Genomic DNA, 18,724 nt, shown 5'->3' with positions numbered 1-18,724 from the left:
GAAGTTCACTGGGCTTTAGTGATTGAAAGTTTTTGGAGAGAGATTTGTTGTTTGCTGGACACCAACCACTGATTCCTTGTAACCAGCAACTTCAGTGTCTTGACAAAGAAACCTGCCCCATTAAGGTTCTCCAGATGATAACCTCTTTCTTTCAGGTCACCACAGAGTTCCTTTTTGTTTCTCTTATGTCAAGTGAAACATTAGGCAGCCAGTCCTCTCCTTTTGCATGAACCACAAGGACTTTAACTGGGCTGAACTAAGCAGTCACAACCCGTCTTCCAAATGGGGTTTTCTACAAGCTTGCCAGCTTGTCCTGTTCCAATGCCAGTTGCTGCTGCTGACTGTTAAACTGCAGAACTGATCTCTCTCTCTCTCTCTCTCTCTCTCTCTCTCTCTCTCTCTCTCTCTCTCTGTGAGGAAAAAAAGCCTGTTTTACTCTCTCTGCTTGCACAACTACAAGATCCTCTTAGAACAGAAAGCTCCCTTCAGTGCGCGGCTCTGACGATTTCCTTCATCTGTTACCTTTTTGTAAACGACAATCCATTAAGGAAGTCTCTTGGGCACTCTCCAAAGCTTTTGGAAAGGATCTTGGAGCCAGCCTGTCTAGCATGAGCAGAGCTCCAGTAAATAAGATCTGTTTTATAGTGTTTGTATGTGACCTACACTAAAGAAAAAACCTGCCCCAATTTATCTCCCAAAAACATGTTCTATGTACAATCCAAACACAACATAATCTGTCACACTCCTAAGAACTTGAAGTGCTCCACCTTCTCCACCACATGATCGTTCATATATACAAGGATGTGAGCTCCTCTCAGTTTCCTAAAGTCATCTTTTTTGTTTCACTGACACTGTGGGAGAGGCCATTATCTTGACATCATGCCACTAACTCTTTATCTCTTTCCTGTATTCTATCTCATTGTTGTTTGAGATCTAGTCCATGAGAGTGGTGTCGCCTGTAAGTGTGTAGGTTCAGATAGAGCAGTGTCTGGCCACATATTTATGAGTATATAGTGAGTATAGTAGGGAGTTGAGTGCACATCCTTGCAGGGCAATGGTGTTTGGATTACCCAGTGTTACTATTGTTCTGGAACAACTTGGTCCCAGGTGTAAATAGTTATGGAGTGGTGGTAATCTTCTTTGGCTTGGCTTTGCGGATGAAGATTTAAGGAGGGGTATGTCCACGTCTGCTGCAGGCTCGTTGGTGACTGACAAGTCCGATGCAGGACAGGCAGGCACGGTTGCAGCGGTTGCAAGGGAAAATTGGTTGGTTGGGGTTGGATGTTGGGTTTTTCCTCCTTTGTCTTTTGTCAGTGAGGTGGGCTCTGCGGTCTTCTTCAAAGGAGGTTGCTGCCCGCCAAACTGTGAGGCGCCAAGATGCACGGTTGGAGGCAATATCAGCCCACTGGCGGTGGTCAATGTGGCAGGCACCAAGAGATTTCTTTAAGCAGTCCTTGTACCTCTTCTTTTGTGCACCTCTGTCTCGGTGGCCAGTGGAGAGCTCGCCAAAGAACACGATAAGTGGTAATTAGTATTGTGGCGACAATGTTGTCTAGTTCCAGATCCTTTGATTTATCCTCTAAAAGGTCCTGAGACCACCTTTTTCCACAAAAAAGGTGATGGGTATGTGGAATCAATTGCCAGACAATGTGGTAAAGGTGGGTACAATTGAAATGTTTACAAGATATTTAGACAAGTGAATTGATAGGAAATGTATAGGAGGATATGGGCTGAACACAGGCAAATAGGACTAGCTTGAGTAGACAGTTTGCTCAGGATGATTAGGTGGGGTCGAATGGACTGTTTCCATGCTGTGAAACCTTATCTATTGCTTTCAACCACTTCTTGATATCTGCTGGAGTGGATGAAATTTTCCTGGAGAATTATACCTTTAATGCAGGAGATCTCAAGTGGCAGCCCATATGGCTCATCTCTTTGGTACTTCTGGCTGAACATGATTGTGAACAGGTTTGTCTCGGGCACTCACATGCTTACATCATTGAGGAGAGGAATATTCTAGATGTCATAGGACTGCACTTGATCTGTTGTGAGGCCTATTGCATTCAGATAATGTAACAAATTAATACATGGATCATCAGAATGCATCATGGGATAATTGTGATATTACAGTTTCCCGATGTGCTAATCAAGCCATACAAAGGTTGGTTGAAGTAGAACCAACTGTTTGTTAAATCACCCTTCATCAGCATGTTCAATGTATTCTTGCTTTTTGTTGACTGACAAGCAGGAGCCTTTGGACAGGAATTAGCATTGGAGATTTTTCTCACGTCTTTAATTCACTTCACTTGTGCAGTTGAGCCTATTGAGATTAAGATGGAATTCTACCACTTATGTTTGACATTGCATTGGAACGGCTACAAAAGAATTTCAATCCAGGGCTCTTGCAGATTATAGGACAGTTAAGAAATGTACTTTTAACTTTTAATCCTTTGGGACAGGGCTAATTTTATCCTTTAAGTATTTTACAAGCACTTTCTTGCTGTGTCTTATACCTTCCTTACATTTGAGTATATCTATTAGTTTCAACCTGAATGAAATGGTTTGGTTGTATTTTTCTTTACAATCTTTCAAAAACATATTAATGCAGTGGCATGCATGTTCTCTGCAATAAACTGCATGATAATCAAGAAGGCATAGTTAGTGCCATTATGTATTTCCCCGTATAAAGATATTCATGTTGGTTTGTGTTTTGAAAGTGTCCTTATTATATGATTACCATTGTAGAATTATTCAGTTTTGCAGTGCAAAAGGGAGTCTTTTGATTTATCATCCAGACCATTTGAAAGGTGTAATGATTTGCTATATTCTTTCTCGTGAACTATTACTACAGATACCCTAATAGGAGGAGTAGATCTTAGAAATTCTTGTGATATCTCTTCATATTTCATATACAGACCATCATGTCCGTTACCTGAAATTGCATGCTCTCTTTGTTATGTGAAGGTCCCCCTTGAAGGATACCTTTGCATGTACAGCTGGCTCTCTCTTCTATTGTCGTCTTCATCTTTGAACCTTCTCTGTTCCTTGGCAATATCACAAGAAAAGTGCATGGTCTCATCTATGAAATGAGCATTTCATCCTCCATCCATAGTCCCATGTGTAAATTTCACAAATCAAGTAATTATGGAATAATTGGGCCATGAAGCACTTGTCTATGCTGATCAAGTTGGCTTTCAGGGCTAGTCCCCTTTGCCTTCACTTGGTCCTTAACCTTCCAGCCCCTTCTTATCCATACTTAGTTTGAACTTTTATGTGGCTATGAGAGAGTGAAGGGTAGTTTCAAAACCATTCCTTTCTAGGAATGACAAATAAAATGGACAAGATAAAACCGTCCTATTGACGCTCAAATGTGGGGTGCTCAATAAAATGAAATTGCATATGGATAGGCAGATGAGCCTCTCTCACACGAATTCTCAGGCTCCCTAACTTACATCTCCCTTGCAACATCAATTGATATCTATCTTCTTAGCCAAGGTGTAAATAGGACCTTGTCCTGGGTGGAGCTGTATAGAACTGCCTTTTTAACTGTTTGAAAATTATTTACATTTTATGTTTCCATGACATAAACACATAGGAATAACGAGTTCTTTTTTTTTGGTTTCATCTTCTTGCTGTAAACCAGCTTTTAACCACTCAGGTCTTCAGAGACCTTGACTCTGTGTACATACTCCCGTATTTTAGTTAAAAATAGATTGATTCACAAGAGGTTGTCTAAAAAGATTGATTCAGAATAATTATTTTCAATTCCAACTCTAGTACCAGTTTCAGATTTTACTAAATTTAATTGTGTAAGTTTGGTAAAATGTGTTTGGGTAGCCCGCAAAAAGGAGTTATTTTAATTCTCTTGTACATATTTCCCCTCATGATTTGAGATAAAGTAAATACAGCTCCATGACTCATTGCTGTGGGGTTGACAGGTATATTAATGTTAACATAGAGAGTGTAAACTTAAAATTTTCATTTAACAGCACGCTCTAGGGATTTAAGGAGGACGAGAAGATGAGGCAGCAGTGATTGATATTTTATGTATGTCAGCTTTACTCCTCAGGACTACAAACTTTTCTGTCATAGCAGACGGGGATTTTCATTAGTAAAGAATAATTCAGTTGGAAAATGTATGATGGGTCTAAATAAACGTTTCTTCCCTGATATTTTTTTTTCTCAACCCTTATTGTGGTAATGAACTGTAAGAATCTAGAAAGCAGTTCAAAGAGATGTGGACTTAATATGAATTAATCTCAAAACCAACATTTTCCCATAGGTGTCAATCAAATTGATCAAGCAACTGCGGCTGGCGATGAGTCGTAAAGAAAGAGCAAAACATTCTGAGACTGACTGGAGCCCCACATCATACTGACCTTTCCCTATTCCTCTTGATGCCTGAATGAGCTTGTATTGCCACAACAGTGAATTGTACGCCAAGAAAAACAGCGAAAGGAAGAGTGAGCAATTCTTTTGCATCCTTTGGTGAAATGTTTTGCATTAATAATGCACACATTTTATAACATTTCAACCCTCTGCATGAGTCATTTCCACATTCATACTTTTCAAAATACGGAACGACTTTGTACACCTTATCAAAAAGGCTTCTCCACATCAAAGTTAAAAACCAGAATTTAACACTCTGATTTACTGTGAGCCATAACAGTTTCAAAGAATTGGCTTATATTATCTGATGCAAACTGATTCTTATCCATTGCAACTGGTTTCAAAATTAGGAATAGTTTTCTCATGGAAACTTTATAATAATATTTCAAAGATTTTTTTTTTCTTCCATCTCAATATGATTAAACTTTCTTAGTTTTATTTATTATCTTCTTGTCAAACCTCTGAATATAATGTAAGGTCTGATTATTTTTCCACATGAAGGCATTAAAACAGTCATACCTCTGATGTACCTTAAGTTTTCTGTTCAATGTGGAAGTAATTTCAGAGATAGTGATCAAAGTTTAAGAGTACACAAGCAGAGAAGACAGGACAGATGGTGCAGAAACCCCCTGAGTCCATCTTTATCTCAAATTGGTATTCAGCTCTGAATCAGTATTCAGTTCAAGTTCAAGTCTATTATTACATGTACTAAGATGCCGTGAACGAGGTTTTGCGAGCAGAGTAGTGGACATCTCATGAATAGTAAGTATACCAATTAAGACACAGTATAAAGGTACAACAATGCAGAGTTACAGAGAGAGATTCATTGGTGTGGAACAAAAGCAACATAATGTTACAATTCTGGGGTTCACTCAGGAGTCTGATAATGGCATGAAGGAAACTATCCTTGAATCTGCTAGCAAGTGATCTCATTCTTGTGAATCTTCTTACTGATAAGAGGGCTGTGAAGAGAATGTGGCAGGGTGGGATTAGTCTTTGAAATAAGTTGGCTGCTTTTCCACGATAATCAAAGTTATTGGTAGAGGAGAGGGGTGTACGTTTGATGGCGTGAGCCATCTTCACAACTTTCTGCATTTTCTTGTGGTCTTGGTGTTAGGTCTGCTTTGTTCATGAATGAGTGAGACAAACACCAGACTGAGTCGAAATCAGGGTTCTTTGTTCTTTATTACCGGATTGTAACACTTGCGACTAACGATGTTAGTCGGAGAATGCATTCTGCCGTTATCAGCAAAATGGTGATTTTTTATACCCTTGGATACATGCTTAGAACATCATCATATCATTACTTGTCCAATGACTAAAACTGTTGCTATCCTTTCCCTGCTAGCTTCCTGCCTCTCAATCCATCAATGTCTTTCTTATCTTGTAAGTACAAGGATGCATTCACATCTTGTTACAGCCCTGTACAGGGTAACTCCTTACACATTCACATCTCATGATGTTTTACCTAACAGGAGTACAAGGACACCTCCCCTTCTTGTTACAGCCCTGTACAGGGTAACTCCTTACACATTCCCATCTCATGATGTTTTACCTTACATTGGGCAGAGAAGTTCCCATACCATGCAGTGATGCATCCTGATGGGATGCTTTCAATGGTGCACCTGCAGAAATTGTCAATAGATGCTGGCAACATCCTAACTTTCCTCGGGCTTCAGAGGAAGAAGGGGTGCTGGTGCACTCTCTTGGCCACTGTGTTGACCTGAGTATCTGGTTAAGGTGACAGATCTTTTGGAGTGGGCAGTCAGAGCTGTACAGCTGACTCTCTGGGAAAAGTATTAAATTTGGGACAAGTACATGGACTTTGATGTCTAGGGAAGGAAATAAGCTGCAGCTGACAATTCATGATGACATATGCGTCACTGATACCAGGGGTAATGTATTATTTAGCATCAGCAAAACTTTCTGAGGGAATAGGTCAAACTACCAAATGTCATGTGGCTTCCTTCATTTGTTGAGAATTAAAATATAAGAGCAGTAAGGTTATGGTAGAGCTGTGTAAAATGGTTATTTTGCAGTTGGAGTATCATGTGCAATTCTTTGTCGCCACAATGTAGGAAGAGTGTGATTGGATTGCAGAGGATGCAGGAGTGAGTGCTTCAATTATGAGGAATGACTGGATAGGCTGTATCTATTCTCTTTGAAGTGAAGAGTGCTGAGAGGTCACCCGATAGAGGTGTACAAAATTATGAGGGCATGGATAGAGTTAATAGATGGAACCTTTCACTCTAGGTATGTAAAACCAGAGGGTATCAACTTAAAGTAAGAGGTAAGAGATTTAGAGGGGGTCTGAAAAAGAATGATTTCAGAAGACAGTGGGAACCTGGAGCACACTACTTGAGGGGGTAGTGGAACTCTGACGACTCAAGTATTTAGATAAGCATCTGAATTACCAAGGAAGAAAAGGAATAGTGCAGGAACATGGGATCTGTCCAAGGATACGTGATATTCCATGTTGACATGGCGGAATGAAGGGCCAGTTCTTGTGCTCTATGAATCTCTAACTATGATGTTTCAGTACCAGTAATGTGGAAAGAGGGATGATATCTTGCAGGGAATACTTTAAAGAGCTTGAGAAAGATTGAAAAATCTGAACTTCAAAGTCCGCAATCGCCAAATTGCTATCTTTGCCACATGTTATTGAGTACAGTAATTGATAGAAAAGTCAGATAAATGTTCAGTTGAAGACATAAGGCATCTGGATGCCAGAGGCATTGGGACTGAAACTGAGGAGGTGGGGCTTATATAGTGTGTAGGTGTTGAAATTGTATTGAATCACCTGCTGTTATCTTTGCTTTTAAAAGTATCACAATTCAATGTTTTTTTTTTAATTTGGGGAGACTACTGAGAATATCTCCAAGAGAATATTTGTTTGTCATTGTGAATAAAGTTTGTTAGAAATGAGGTTCCATGTTACAGGAAAGATAAGGGACAATGATAAAATGTTTTGTTTGACGAAGTTCTTCACTGAGAATGTTTCCGTTGTGGACCCATTAGTTAATATTGTGACTTGCATGCAATTATGGAGCCAAGCGTATCTATAATCTATGTCTATATTCCTCAAAATTGAACTATTATTTGTAATGCAAAAGATAATAATGCGAAAGGGTTTGAGACAAGAAGTAAATGTCTTACAATTCCATGCTGTAGGATTACTTTTGGTATCTTTTACACATCTATGGCACAAATGGTGGCCATGTGGCCCATAAGGTCCACCCTGGCCAAAAGGACGAGACTTGTCCTGCATATATCATTGTTTGTCTGTATGTGTGTTATGTCTGCATGTTTTGAGGACCAAAGAATGCTGTTTCATTGGGTTGTACTTGTGCAATAAGATGATGATAAACTTGATATGATTTGTCCTACTTTCCAGTTCTTGATCATCCAAACACTTGACGGTGTCTCCCTACATCATCTTTTCAGGTAGGCAATTTCAGATCCCAAATACCAGTCGAGTGGAAAAAAATTGTCCTCCTCCCTCCAACCTAAGCATGCTGATCTTTATACCTACAATTATCACGCTGATTACAAGCAATACACAGTGTGACAGTTATGAGTTCACTATGACCAGGATGTCTGATTTCAAAGATAACAGAGTTATGTTTGCTGTGGCTAACCTCCTTGTTCCTTTGACAGGAACAATTATCTGAAACATCCTTCTTCCAGTCCTCTTGCCACCACAGGCCATGTGAGTTTATAACTCATTAGTGCCCTTCATCCCCAGACACTGCTTCCAGATCCTTTCAATATAAAATGTTTCTTAAATCTCACAGGGTCTGAAACACTGTTTGACTGCCGCACAATTGCTAGTGACACTCCTGACCACTAGAAGGAGTAGGAGATGAGTTGGTTGCAGCTTGGGTTGGATTCAAAATGGATACTTCTACATGTTTTTTGTGTCTATTGATTTAAAAGATCCCACAGTTCTTTATTACAATAAAACAAAACTTCACATGATACCAATAGTGGAAGAAACCCAGGAATGTGCAGAGGGAGAATCAGTTGATAGCAGCAGAAATTATGGGAAGTGTAAAGGCTCCTGACACTGTAAATTGGAATGGAAATGCCGACCAAGAATGGAAGCTGTTCAAAGATTCATGCTGTACGTCAAAGCCATTAGACTCGATAGCAAACCCGATGCATGAAAGAGTGGATAGATGCTTTCTGTGGCATGACCTCACGCACTAGAGGTTTTCAATACATTTGTTTTTGCTGAGGCATAAGACCAGAGCAATTTCAACAAGGTTATCGAGGTGTTTGATGAACTCTGTTCACCAAAGAAAAATGAAGTGTTCGAGAGATATGTGCACACAGCTGCAGGGAGAGAGCTTTGATGCTTTTTAAAACGGAATTGAAATTAAAAGCCACAACATGCAATTTTGGATCACTGCAGGATTCAATGATCTGTGATCAAATTGTGTTCGGGATTATTGATAAGAAAGTGAGAGATTGCTGCGAGAGGCAGAGCTTACCTTAGCTGGAGAAGTGAAGATATGCCATGCCAGTGATTTAGCTCTGCAGCAAGCAAAAAAGTTTGGTTATAATGCAAAAGCCGGTGAAAATGAAGGCATTGTTGTACCCACTGAGTCAGAACACACACACACACAAACAAAAATTGAGATATAGGATGCAACAAATAAATGGAGAGACAATTGCAAATAATGTGGCTCTCAACATGCACCAGAACAATGCCACACCCATGGAAAAGTCTGTAATAAGTGCAAAGAGCAGAATCACTGTACAAATCAATGTATTTTCAAAGGGAAACAAAACAATAGTGAAAGTGTGCACACTGTACACATTATAGAAGAAACTGCCCTCAGTGATACACTTTTTATGGTAGTGCAGGAAGATTATAAACCAACAGACACTAAACAATCAAGAGTGAACAGAGTCGAGCAGGACAGGTGGACTGTGTCATCATATAAAAATGGAACAAATATTCCTTTCAAGCTGGACACAGGGGCTAAAGTCAATTTTAAATTTTCTTATTTTTTCCTTTAATTTCTTTTGATTTTCAGTAATAATAAGTTTGTACAATACTATTATGAAATGTGCTACAGGAAAAAAAAGAAAATAATCATGCAAATGAATAATCATGCAAATGAATTCCCAAAGCACATCCATAATAATAAAGAATGAACATAATAAATTTAAATTTTCCAAACCCCTGACCCTAAACAAGTTTGAAAGTTAATACTGGTGAAACAAAGTAGCTCATTCTGAAGTGGGACAAATACAGTGCCACAATTCTGTATTAAATCTGAACCTAGAGATTATGGTAATAGTCCATGAACAGGCCCCATAACATTAATTGCGTATCTATTTTTTTCCAAATTTAAACAGGACGTTACGTCCCTTAGCCATTGTGCATGAATAGGTGGGATATTATTTTTCCATTTCATCAAAACAGCACATCTGGCCAGCAACGAAGTAAAAGATAAAATGCGATGCGAGTAAAACATTATCTTCTCAAAGAGTCCCAAACAACTAAGGGATTTGGTTCAAATTTTAAATTGAGAATCACTGACAATGTTTGAAAAATTTCTCTCCAATATTTTTTTAAACAGGGGCATCTCCAGAACATATGGATTAAAGAGGCATCGCCTATTTTGCATTTATCACAACAAGAATTTATATCTGAGTAAAAATTAGATAATTTGAGTTTAGATATGTGAGGCCTATGTACCATTATGAATTGCAACAGACAGTAGTGAGCACATGGAGATGAAGTGTTAATTGAGTCCCAAACCTCATTGGTCAATAAAAGGTTCAAATCCTGCTCCAGGCCTTCTTAATTTGGACTAAAGCGGTGTGTCTTATGACCAGTCAACTTGTCACGAATAACATATATTAATCCTGTACTGGAAGGATGTAATCCAAAAAATGCATCAAGAATATTCACCTCAGGAGCTCTAGAAAAACTGGGGATCTGATTTATAAATATCTGAAAAAACGAGCATTTGGTCAATTGAATCTTCCAACCAATTGTTCAAAAGATGCAAAACTGTTATAAATAAAAAATGTCTTTAAAACATTTTATGCCCAATCTATATCAATTATTAAACAGAATCCTGCAAGGAAATATGAAAAATGTGATTGGACAATATGGGGCTTGCAAGAGAAAGGCCCTGATATCCAAAATACCTTCTAAACTGCATCCATATTCTCAAACAGTATTTAAGAACTGGATTGTCAATGAGTTTATATGAAACAAAGGAAAGTGAGGACCCAGGAAATGCCAAGATAGAAACATTTTTGGTGAAATTTAATTCAATTTCTACCCTAGCAGGACAGTCAACTCGATTATAAAATTGTAACAAGAACACAAGGTTACTTATATTGACCGCCCAATAATAAAGATCTGAAATTTGGAAGCACCAAACCACTATTCCTTTTTGACTTCTGAAATTAGTTTTATTTAAACGGGGACATTTTCCTTGCCATATATAAGATGATATAAGCAAATTAAATGAGTCAAAAACAATTTAGGGAAAAAATTGGTATAGACTGAAAGAGATACAAAAATTTAGGTAGAACGTTCATTTTAATAGAATTAATATGACCAATTAAAGAGATAGCTAAAGGAGACTATTTTGTTAAAGACAGTTTCATATGCTTAAGTAAAGTAGAGAAACTTTCCCTAAGAAAATGCTTATAATTCTTCCTTATTGTAAGGCCAAGATAAGTAAATTGATCTTTCACAATCTTAAAAGGAAAATTAGAACATGAGAATTTAAAGGGAAAAGTTCACTTTTATTCAGATTTAACTTATACTCTGAAAACTGACTAAATTGAGAAAGTAAGGATAGTAATGAAGATAAAGATCACAGTTTAATATGAAAAACAAAAGGTCATATTGTGTTAGCTGATGTGTTATCCAGGGTCACGACGCAGAGTGAAGCACACAGTGAGAGTTCCACAGAGACAGTTGTGAATCTCCACGTGAACCTGATCACTGAATCTCTTCCCATATCAGACATGAAATCCAAACAGATCACAGCTGAAACGGTGTCCTTTTCTACAGAAGATCAAGAAGAATCTGAATGAAGGTTGGCCTAGAGGTGCATGCCAGCCACACTACAACTTCAGAGCTGAGCTGAGTGTTGTCAATGGGTTTCTACTCAGACAGAGCAGAATTATCATTCCTCAATCACTGGGACGAGATACAGAAAAGGAATGGAAAAATGCAAGAGGAGGACCTGTTTAATGGCCAGGGATAAATGCTGACATTTTCAGGATGCTTTCCAGCTATAAGACCTGTTTGAAACATCACGCAAAGCAGACAAAGGAATCCATTATAATAACTGACTTATCAGCAAAATCATGGCAAAAAAATTGGGACTGATCTGTTCCATATGGATGGAAATATTTACTTGCTGGTTATTGATATTGAACTATCTGGAGATTGTGCTGCTTCCTAATATGTCTGCTGCTTGTGTGGTTAAATATATGAAATCGATCTTTGCAAGACATGGAATTCCTCAAATTTTCTACAGTGACAATGGACCATGCTACAGTTGTAGAGAATTCCAGAACTTTGCAGAAGAGTATGATTTTTGACATGTGGCTTCAAGTTGTTGGCATCCCCAGTCAAATAGTAAAGCAGAGAAAGGAGTTCATGTAGTTAAACAGTTGCTCAAGAAAGCACTAGACAGTGGCTCAGATCTGTATCTAGCTCTTTTATGGAGCTTTGCCACTTGAATATGGCATGTCACCCACTGAGCTTCTAATGGGACATAGACTACGCACCACACTTCCCGACTCTGTGGACCCAAACAAAAACAGAGCTACCAAAGACGTCAAATGGAAACAAAAGCATCAGCAATGGAGACAAAAAGCAAACTATGACAAGTCAGTAAGAGGCTTAGGGCCACTGGCACAACATGACACAGTGAAACTTGGAGATTCCAACACTTGGGACAGAAAGGCCACTGTTCTGGAGGAAGTAAATCCAAGATCCTACATTTGTCAGAACAGAGGATGGTCAAATAATGAGAAGGAATCGAAAGAGCACAAGAGGCACTGCAAGAGCAGATAAATGCAGAAGATCTTGCCTGCACAGCAGTAGGGGAAGCACCACCAGTGCTAGACAGTAGTGGACCAGCAGAGCTGACACAAACACCTGAGTTAAGAAGATCCACACATGTTATCAAAGCTCCTGGCAGGCAAAATCTCTAAAAGAAAAAGAACTATACACTTAAAAAGCTTGTACTGCTGATATATGTGTTGAACTTTAAATTGAAATGAATACTGTATTAGTGTGTCATGTTTGTTAGATTAAACATCTGAAGGAAAGCAGATGTAGTGATTGAGTGCTAGTGACACACCTGACCACTAGAGGGAGTCAGAGACAAGTTGGTTGCAGCTTGGGTTGCATCCAAGATGGATGCCTCCACACAGACTTGAGTCTATAACTAATAGAGTATAGTTGTTTTAAAAGAACCCAAGTTTCTTTATTACATCTTTTCATATGTTTGGAACAACAGGAGTCCAAGGTTGAATAAATAGGCAGTTCGGTAGTCAAAAATTCGTTACGAATTTGGTTTCAATTGAAGCTCTGTTTTGAACTGAAAAACTTTTTCCTGCTCTTATTATTCATTTATTTTTTCCTCCATCTTGATTGTGTTTTCATAAATGAAGAGAAAAGGGTATCATTTCAGTTTCTGATTTATTTGTAGACAGCTGTTTTATGACTATTGAACATTTGTCATATAAATTTAATCTCCCTAATTTCCATTCTTTTAGATATTTACAAGTTAAAGATTTTCTGAGAAACCAAATTACTACTTTTCCATTCTCCCATGTTAGTACAGGTACACAATCCTTTATCCGGACACCTAAAATCCGGAAAGCTCCAAAATCCGGCAAGTGGGGACCGGCGATTTGGGGAGGCGGCCAAGGGACTGGTGGTTGTAGGAAACGGACGGGCGGCTGAGGGACCGACGGTTGGGGGAGACAGCCGGGCGGCCGAAGGACGGAGGTTGGGAAAGGACATCTGGCGGCCGAGGGACCGGTGGTTGGGGGAGACGGCCAAGGGATTGGTGGTTGGGGGAGACAGCCGGGCGGCAGAGGGACCAGCAGTCGGGGCAGGCGGCCGAGGGACTGAAGGTCAGGGCAGACGGCTGTGCGGCCAAGGGACTGGTGATCAGGAGGCCGAGGGACTGGAGGTCGGGGGAGACAGCCATTGGGGGAGACTGCCGGGCGACTGGAAGGAGGTGGGGGTGGATAGGCAGCACAATTCGGGTGGGCTTTCCGAAATCTGGAAAAATCTGAAATTCTGAACACACTGTCCCACAAGGTTTCCGGATAAAGGATTGTGTACCTGTAATTGTATTTTTTTTGTTAAATCCTTGTGAAAAAGGTTTAATAGGATTCATTTATAGATTAATTTCTGAAGTACATTGTGTTTCTATGGATAAAATTAAAGGTGCTTGGGAGAGCAACTTACAAACTATTCTTTCCAAGGATATATGGACCTACTGTTTAAAATTTGTACATGTCATTCACTTATTCAATTCAAGATAATACATAAAGCGCATTTATCCAAAGATAAATTAGCTAAGACTTTTCCTTTATGTGGAAGGTACCATAACGGGGTTGATTCCTTATTTCATATATTTCTGTCCTATTCAGCATTAGATCACTATTGGAAGGAAAATTTTAATGCATTTTCCCATATTTTCTTGGTTACTATTCAACTTCATCCCTTTACAGCTTTATTTGATGCAGTGATAAAAAACAGTTGATTATTGGTGTCGGATTGCCATGTGATAGCTTTTGCCACTTTAGTGGGTAGAAGATCTATTTTGCTCAGATGGAAGGACTCTACCCTCTCAGTTATGCTCAATGGATGACCCAAATCTTATCATGCATCTAGAGAAGATTAGATGCAATGTTTTGAAAACTGAAGTTAAGTTTGATAAAATGCAGAACACTTTTTTGGAGTGTTTAATGATTAATACAGTGGTTTACTATTTTGTATAAAACATGCAAAATGTTTATAATCTCATCCTGAACTTACTTATTTATATATAAGGCAATTCACCAACGTATTGTTACCCTTTTGGTGGTTTAAGGCGTCCCAGCGGCTTTTTCATTTTAGTTTAGGGGTTATAGATTTAGGGTAAGTTAATTAGAGTCTTTTTTTTGTAGGAACAAGAGATATAATATTGAATTCTGTCTATTTGTTTATCATTAATTGTGATGTTTATTTTTATTTTAGGATATGTTGTAGTTATTTTGTACCTGTACAGTATAATGTTCTTGTTCTTTCACTTTTTGTTGTGCGTGTGTTTGGAGCGCTTTCATCCCTAACGTCGAAGTATTCGAGATGGCAGAGGTCGACAGCATCGAGTCCACGCTGCTGAAGATCCAGCTGCGCTGGGTGGGCCACGTCTCCAGAATGGAGGACCATCGCCTTCCCAAGATTGTGTTATATGGCGAGCTCTCCACTGGCCACCGTGACAGAGGTGCATCAAAGAAAAGGTACAAGGACTGCCTAAAGAAATCTCTTGGTGCCTGCCACATTGACCACCGCCAGTGGGCTGATATCGCCTCAAACCCGTGCATCTTGGCGCTTCACAGTTTTGGCGGGCAGCAACCTCTTTTGAAGAAGACCGCAGAGCCCACCTCACTGACAAAAGGCAAAGGAGGAAAAACCCAACACCCAACCCCAACCAACCAATTTTCCCCTGCAGCCGCTTCAACCGTGTCTGCCTGTCCCGCATCGGACTTGTCAGCCACAAACGAGCCTGCAGCTGACGTGGACTTTTACCCCCTCCATAAATCTTCGTCCGCGAAGCCAAGCCAAAGAAGGTATATATAAAATAAAATGTATGTACAAAATTCAATAAAAGAGTTTCTTACAATAAAAAGAAATATCACAACTATATAGAACATGGTGTTGTGCCCACCAGTAAATCCCTTCCTACAAAAAACGTACTAAGCCCTCCCTACCCCATAACAATCTATCTTTCTCTCAACCATATGTCCATCTAAGAGTCTCTTAAATGCCCTCAGCTTCCACCACCAACGCTGGCAAGGCATTTTAGGCACCCACAACTCTCTGTGTAAAAAAAAACTTACCTCTGATGTCTCCCCTAAACTTTACACCTTTAAATTTATACATATGTCTTCTGGTGTTTGCAGATCCTGCCCTAGGAAACAGGTGCTGGCTGTTCACTCTATCTATACCTCTCATAATCTTGTAGACCTCTATCAAGTCTCCTCTCATCCTTCTATGATCCAAAGTGAAAAGTCCCAGCTCTGCTAACCTTGCCTCATAACAAATCTCGCAATGATTCAAGCACAATTGATGCCACATGCTTTTTTGTCAGTTTATGCTCTCTCAATGGAAAAGATATCTTTTTAAAATGCTGTCAGAAGAAATGACATTTGTGACACCAACCATATAGCAGGAACACCATGTACTTGAACATATTCATGGTAAAGTATAAAGATTGCATTCTGAACAAGAGTCCTTTAGTCCTTTGAGGTAACATTGTGTTTTTACTTGTTTTTACATTGATCTAGTATAGTGTTGATGGACCAAATGGCTACTTTCTGTGATTCCATGATTCTGTAAAACTGTTTCTCGGTCATGAAGCCACTTTGGAATAGTCATCCTTTTTTAGCTCTACTATGGTCTTTTGCCAGCAATAAATGACCTAAGATGATATCTGTCATCTCAAACGTACACTCTCTTGCCCTTGCTGCAATTCCTCTTTGAATGTTGCATGAACATTTCTCCCTGAAAAGGACAAAATTGCTGGTGATTTCCAGAGTCTAACCCCCAAAATTGGTAATTGTAGTTTCTAAATTTGTAAATGTTTGTTGGGTTCTCTGGAATACTTCAATATTTTTTTTACTCATACGGAGACCAAAATTTCTTATGGTACTCCAAGAGTTGCTTTATTGATATTCAGAATGCATTTCCCCTTTTCCATTCTAGTCTTGCCTTTTCAGTGGTTTTGTTAGCTTGCCTTGTTAGCCTTAATAATATGAATTTTTATTCCCTGATCTCTTTTCTCCTCTATCCATTTAACTTCATAGATTCTAAGAAATGTGATCTCTGTTCCTCATGACCTTGGAAATGAGCAAACTTGCATTTCAATCCATTTTTCTTTCATTCATTTGCCCCATCTGTTACTCTGTTGACATTTGGTGCACTCCCTCTTAATATTTGCTCCACTCTCTCAATGCCACTAATTTTTGGCATCATACACAAACACAGATAATAAATATAAACATGGAACCCTGTGGGAAATAACTAACTAGTTCAACAAACACCCCATGGCTTCTAATTCACTTTCAATCCATTCAATTATGCAGAATGCATATCAAGCCTCTTAGCTATTGAGCCTGCCAGATTTACAATCACTGGAGCATAGATTTTGAGTTCCATTGAGCCAAATCTATTAGACTTAAGCAAAGAATTTTCAATGGAATGAAGACTCCTCTAGTAGAATACAAGTACATTAAAATTAAAAGGTGTAATTTGGCTACAATTTCCATCACAATTTAGGAAGATTGCAGGTTTAATCAGTAAATATGGGGAATGGAGGGTTGATGGTCTGCATTAAACTCAATGGGATGAAGAGCCTGTTTCTGTGCTATATTTCTCAATGTCTCTAAGACAATTTTGTTTGCATTAAAGCATATCCAAGTGTTCAGTGATATTTTAAATAGGAACATCATTGTCATATTTAGTTGCCAAGGTATGTTCAACTGGCAATGGTGCAGATTTGTTTTCTAGTTTAAATGTGTAAGTTATTTACAATCTCTGAAATGCCTCCGTGATTAACTTGTAGAGAATGGTATGAAATCCTAATCATTCGACAAACCACAAACACATTCAGTACATCAAAACATGCAGGTACTAGGACATTATTTTAGTCCAATCTTTGGCTTGGCTTCGCGGACGAAGATTTATGGAGGGGGTAAAAAGTCCACGTCAGCTGCAGGCTCGTTTGTGGCTGACCAGTCCGATGCGGGACAGGCAGACACGATTGCAGCGGTTGCAAGGGAAAATTGGTTGGTTGGGGTTGGGTGTTGGGTTTTTCCTCCTTTGCCTTTTGTCAGTGAGGTGGGCTCTGCGGTCTTCTTCAAAGGAGGCTGCTGCCCGCCAAACTGTGAGGCGCCAAGATGCACGGTTTGAGGCGTTATCAGCCCACTGGCGGTGGTCAATGTGGCAGGCACCAAGAGATTTCTTTAGGCAGTCCTTGTACCTTTTCTTTGGTGCACCTCTGTCACGGTGGCCAGTGGAGAGCTCGCCATATAATACGATCTTGGGAAGGCGATGGTCCTCCATTCTGGAGACGTGACCCATCCAGCGCAGCTGGATCTTCAGCAGCGTGGACTCGATGCTGTCGACCTCTGCCATCTCGAGTACCTCGACGTTAGGGGTGTGAGCGCTCCAATGGATGTTGAGGATGGAGCGGAGACAACGCTGGTGGAAGCGTTCTAGGAGCCGTAGGTGGTGCCGGTAGAGGACCCATGATTCGGAGCCGAACAGGAGTGTGGGTATGACAACGGCTCTGTATATGCTTATCTTTGTGAGGTTTTTCAGTTGGTTGTTTTTCCAGACTCTTTTGTGTAGTCTTCCAAAGGCGCTATTTGCCTTGGCGAGTCTGTTGTCTATCTCATTGTCGATCCTTGCATCTGATGAAATGGTGCAGCCGAGATAGGTAAACTGGTTGACCGTTTTGAGTTTTGTGTGCCCGATGGAGATGTGGGGGGGCTGGTAGTCATGGTGGGGAGCTGGCTGATGGAGGACCTCAGTTTTCTTCAGGCTGACTTCCAGGCCAAACATTTTGGCAGTTTCCGCAAAGCAGGACGTCAAGCGCTGAAGAGCTGGCTCTGAATGGGCAACTAAAGCGGCATCATCTGCAAAGAGTAGTTCACGGACAAGTTTCTCTTGTGTCTTGGTGTGAGCTTGCAGGCGCCTCAGATTGAAGAGACTGCCATCCGTGCGGTACCGGATGTAAACAGCGTCTTCATTGTTGGGGTCTTTCATGGCTTGGTTCAGCATCATGCTGAAGAAGATTGAAAAGAGGGTTGGTGCGAGGACACAGCCTTGCTTCACGCCATTGTTAATGGAGAAGGGTTCAGAGAGCTCATTGCTGTATCTGACCCGACCTTGTTGGTTTTCGTGCAGTTGGATAATCATGTTGAGGAACTTTGGGGGACATCCGATGCGCTCTAGTATTTGCCAAAGCCCTTTCCTGCTCACGGTGTCGAAGGCTTTGGTGAGGTCAACAAAGGTGATGTAGAGTCCTTTGTTTTGTTCTCTACACTTTTCTTGGAGCTGTCT

The sequence above is a fragment of the Narcine bancroftii genome, chromosome 10, assembly GCF_036971445.1.
Source record: "Narcine bancroftii isolate sNarBan1 chromosome 10, sNarBan1.hap1, whole genome shotgun sequence".
Classification (NCBI taxonomy): Eukaryota; Metazoa; Chordata; class Chondrichthyes; order Torpediniformes; family Narcinidae; genus Narcine; species Narcine bancroftii.
The sequence above is the reverse complement of the archived record's forward strand: the minus strand, read 5'-3'. Positions refer to the sequence as shown.